The sequence below is a fragment of the Chlorocebus sabaeus genome, chromosome 25 (genome assembly GCF_047675955.1).
Source record: "Chlorocebus sabaeus isolate Y175 chromosome 25, mChlSab1.0.hap1, whole genome shotgun sequence".
Lineage (NCBI taxonomy): Eukaryota > Metazoa > Chordata > Mammalia > Primates > Cercopithecidae > Chlorocebus > Chlorocebus sabaeus.
In genome coordinates, this window is record NC_132928.1 from 3,071,578 (window position 1) to 3,076,754 (window position 5,177).

The 5,177-nt window shown below is 40.5% G+C and overlaps 1 pseudogene; it reads left to right on the plus strand.

Annotated features, from left to right (window-relative positions):
• The first annotated feature begins 4,255 nt into the window (after window positions 1-4,255).
• Window positions 4,256-4,604, plus strand: LOC103229990 (CDKN2AIP N-terminal-like protein pseudogene; annotated as a pseudogene).
• Window positions 4,605-5,177: the final 573 nt, after the last annotated feature.

Below are 5,177 nucleotides of genomic sequence, written 5' to 3' on the forward strand. Positions count from 1 at the left end.
TGTCCTTTAATCTCAAGGCTCTCTGCCAGCTACCCTGTCACCAAACTTTCTTTCTCTTTTTATCCACCGTCTCTTACCCTCTCGCTATGTGTCTAATGTGCAGGAATCTTTACAGTTCAGGGAAACAGCTCTGTTAGAAAAGATCGCGAATCGTGGCAGGCAGTAACTCAGTAACTCTCTCTACGTTTTCTCTGGCGAGCACATGGTATTTTTAAGCCACATAGTAGAAATCAGGTTCTAGGCCTCTTCCGAAAATGGGAAGTTTCTGCTTTTAACAGTTACGAGTAAAATGTCTTTGGCAGCCAGATTTTAGTCCCCATATTGTCCCATCAGTGGGAAAACGGCCATTTGATTCCTACGTTGTTTTAAGGCATCTATTTTGTCTCAGATTAAGATAGTACTTAATTAGCCAGGGAATTTTAAGTTCAGAAGTTAACCAGAACTGTTTTAAGGGTAAGTGCTTTAGCACGGGCTGTAATAGCAGGCAATCTAGCACATTGCCTCCGTTAAAGGAGTGTTGCCCAAAGGCAGCACAGTCTCTCTGGAGGAAGCCAGGCAAATCACATGGGTTCTAGGAATGCAAAGGGAAATCACACAAGGCAGATAAACTAAGGCTGCGTGGGTACACGTGGTTAGCCCCATCACTTAGTTCATTGGTTCCATGACTTGGAGGACCACGCCTACAACCATGGCGGGGGCATATTTTTAAAAGTTCCAGAATCCAGAAACTGAGTAGGTAAGACATTCGGAAGATGCTCCCCGTCTTCTCCTCTGCTCTGGGTCACATGGAAAGGAAGGAGACTAAGAGGATGCTTTTATTTTCACTTCTTTTTCTAAATGGATAATAAATTATCTTCAGCTTGCACCCCTCTGGAGTGCACTCTGAAACACTGGAACTTCCTTAACCTCAGAACTTTAAAGAAAACAACTCATTTTATTTTGCACAAGAGCACAGCATTTCTACTAAACCTCTGCAAGCGTTGTAAGATCGACTCAGCTGTTTTAGCAACACATTGGGCAGGTCCAGGGAAAGTAGTTCCCCAAAATTAAAAACAGTAGCTTTCAGGAAAATCATGTGACAGTCCTCCTTATTTGGGGCCCTTCAAATTCCCTTCTCATTGCGGGACCTTAGGCAAGTAAAGGGAAACTAAAGCCAATTTTCTGATGACCCTGATAGGTATATAGAAGCTTTCCAACATTTAACTCAGGTATTTGACCTCACACGGAGGGATGTTATGTTGCTGGTAAGTCAAACCCTCACTGCAGCTAAAACAGGCAGCTCTGCAAGCAAAAGAGAATTTTGGAGAAAAACAATATATCTCCTATAATAGTCCAAAAGGGAAAAGAAAAGAAAAAATAGGGAAGGCAAAGAAATAGGGGAAACCCCATTCCCAACAGGAAGAGAGGCAATACCTCTTGAGAACCCTAATTGGAATTCCTTTCTGTAGTGTTTTTCCTTCTTTTGTGGTTTAAAATGGCTTCTATCTCTTTTGTAATGTTCTTCCAACCTCGGGAAAGTTAATTTTCCAAACCTTAAAATGTTTGGCTTAGAGTTGAGCTAAGGGGAAGGGAACCCAGAAGCCTGATATGCCAGCAAAAGGGTAAACATTTCTTACCAGTTGGGCTTTTGACTTCTCTCTCCCTGTGCAAACCAGTAAAAGGAATAATAAGGATTATTGCTTATATTCTCTGTAAATTTACAATTAATGAAAAAGGATTTGTGAGGTTGATCTTAAGCCATAAACAATCTAGTGTGCTTTGCATGTCTTTCCATATGGTTCTGTCAAAGAAAGAGTATCTTAGATTAGGATGCATGCCCAAGACCCCATAAGCCTGCTGTTCAAGCCAGCCCAACAAAACTGTCAGTAAAAATCTTAGCTACAGGCCTCCATCTTGTTTCATGTCCTTGGGAACATGACCTGTAACCACGTGGCAATACTTTGTTTTAGTCTCTACCATTTTACAATGGTGACTGTCTTCTTGTGCTAAGTCAGTTCCTGAGTGAAGGCCACAAAAATCAAACAAGCCAGTTTGTCAAGCTGGATGACTCCAGCTAATCCATCAAGGGCAGGGTTTACAAAATATCTTAAGCATTGATCTTGAGAGCAGTTTAGGGAGGGTCAAAATCTTGTAGCCGTCAGCTGCATGGCTCCTGGGCCACGGTTTCTAATCCTGTGGCTAGTTTCTTGGCCTGGTCCCCAGGCAAGGGGAAAGTATACCTTGGGAAGTGTCTGTTATCGTCTTTGCTTTAGACTATAGACTGTAAACCTGGCTCCTCCCAAAGCTGGTTCAGCCTACGCCCAGGGATAGGCAAGGAGAACTTGAGGGCTAGAAACAAAATGGAGCTGTTTGGGTCAAATCTCTTTCACTGTCTCAGTCACAATTTTGCAATAACAGTTTCAAAAGCTGCCTATCACTCCTTTAAAAATACCTTGTACACTCGCCATTAAGTCATAACCCGATAAAGGCTTGTTGGTTTCACTTGTATGGTTATTTTTTGTAAAGTTCAGAAGCTGAAAATCTTAACTGCTTGGTGTGGCTCAAGTCAAGTAACAAGGGAACTTAAAAGGATTTTCTTAAAGAGCGGTCAGTTTAATTAAAAGTGGATATTCAAGTTACAGGTATACTTAAAAGGCCTTTATGTTTTTCTCTTCTTCGATCTTGTTTTTCTGGAAAAAGGCTCTTTTCTTCTCAGTCGACTGAATGATTTTTCTCCTTTTTTTTTTTTTTTGTCTTACCACTCTTAATGCATGCATGAGAGGCCCTAAGATAACTTCTGGTAGCATGGGACTCCTTGGGAAAAACAGAGGAGGCACCACAGAACCCATTTGGGGAAAAAAACCTCTGTTTTCCTCATGAAACCGCAGGATTTAAAAGGATCCTTCTCAAAATCGAAGGCTCTGTTCTGTTTTGCACTGATGGTTTTGAGTTTGGGGGTATCAGAAATTACTTCACATTATGAGAGCTTTGGTGTGTAATAACTAGGTAGAAAATGCACTGTAACCTATGGCTAATAGTAGTTATAAATGAGAGAAGCATGCTCTTGGCCACCTGGAAGATAAGGAAACATGCCCATCCCTCACTGGGAGATGAGACTGTCATCAGGGATGGGCTGATTACAAAATAAGCCAATTGGCTTTGGGTTGCCTTGTAATGAAACGCGTGGTAGAAGCACTACACTGTTTTCTCCCATAGTATCTATATGATCTTTTCATTAATTGAGCATTGAAATAAAAGCATAGCAAGGAGGTCTTAAGACACTAATCTGCTGTTTAGTAAAAGGGTCATAAAATGTTTGTAAAGACTTCACCTCCTGGTCAAATTGCTTTCATTTTAACTATTTGAGGTTAACATTAACAAACTAAAGCAAGGGTAAAATTTGGCTTTGAACAGAACTTTCATGTCATAGTAAAGGCTAATGAAAGGTGTTTGCCTTTTGAGTCATCATTTTGGCAAAATAACTTATGACAATCTGGAAATTGTCCTTCCTGATGCCTGGATTTTGGATGGTTCAGAGGGCCCCTGAAACATTCAGAAAAGAGGTAAACAGGATTATTTGACATGTTTAGTCACATTAGATTGCCAAAATGATTTCCAATCTTCTTTAAGTTATATTTTGGTGAATAATACTAATATATGTTCCAAAATTGTATGGGATTTCTAAAATGCTAATGTCTAAGTATGTGCTATCAATCATAATTAAGGGTAAAGTTATTGTAAACCATGGAAATAAACTTCTTTGTCAGTCTTGTTTTTAACTGTAACTAGCCGGGAATTTTGCCATTGGCAGATAATTGTTGTCTTGTTTTGTTCCTTCTCAAAAGACAGTTTATAATCAAGCTATATTAAGGACTTTAACAGGTGCTCTCAAATGCAAGTTTTTAATAGCTTTGAAGGTTGTAACATTGGAATAGAGAAAGAATATACAGGACTCATAAAGAACTAACATGTTCACAAATATCAAGCAAAACAAGAATTAACTAAGTGGACTGCATTCAGAAAGTGAAAGCAAACTTTTTGACTTTTGTTTGGAATATTGCTGATCCTTGTTTTGTTTTTCAGAGTCAAGGAAAATTGTTTTAAACTATTTACAAAATTTGGAGGATGTTTATTTTTCTCTGCCTGGTTCCTCTAGAATTTGGAAACTATTTGTGAGTACTCTTAACTTATGGCAATATAGTTGTTTGCATCAGTGCAATAAAAATCCATTTTTCTGATGGCGGCAGGCTATCCAGTCCTTGGCGTGGTGGGCACCATGATTGGTGGCGAGGCAGCCACCGCGGTGGAGGACTTGGTCTCGGGAGTACGGCAGGCAGCCAACTTCATGGAACAGTTTCGCTCCTACTTAGAGAGTGAGAAGCAATGGAAAGCCCTCATGGAATTCATCCTGCTCCACCTGCCCGACTACCATGACCCGCCCAATGGTGGTGGCTGCCTGGACCAGCTGCTGTCCCTCTCCATGGTCTGGGCCAACCACCTCTTCCTGGGCTGCAGTTACAATAAAGCCCTTTTAGAAGGTGATGGAAATGGCTGGTGGGATGAAAGTGGAAGACCTGCCACAATTTGTTACCAGAAGTGAATTAATGAAAAAACATCAAAGCTAAGCCAGAGGATTTATCACATTTTTATCATCAGCTACAGGATTAGAAAGGAGGCTGGGATGAATGTGACATAGACCACAGCAGCTCTCTTAAGACTCCTGGTATTAGCAACATAAAGAGGCAGGTAGAATTAGAAGGACTCTGTTTAGATTGGCTTTTTTAACATTCTCATTTTTCCAGTAGTTATCACTGTGAAAGTATACATGGGTATTTACGTATTTATAAATCATGCACTCTAAGATGAGTCATCAACACTGTAAAAGCCCTCTTTTCTATTTTCAGTTTTTTTTTTTTTCCTACTGACAAGTCTCACTCTGTCTCCCAGGCAGGAGTACAAATGTGCAGTATTGGCTCATTGCAGCCTTGAACTCCTGGGCTCATATTTTCAGTTTTTAAATGTCAGAATTTTTGTTTAAAATGCCTTTTTGGGACGGGCACAGTGGCTTATGCTTGTAATAATCCCAGCACTTCAGGAGGCCAAGGTGAGGGGATCACCCAAGGTCAGGAGTTCGAGACCAATCTGGCCACCATGGTGAAACCCTGTCTCTACTAAAAACACAGAAAAAATTAGCTGGG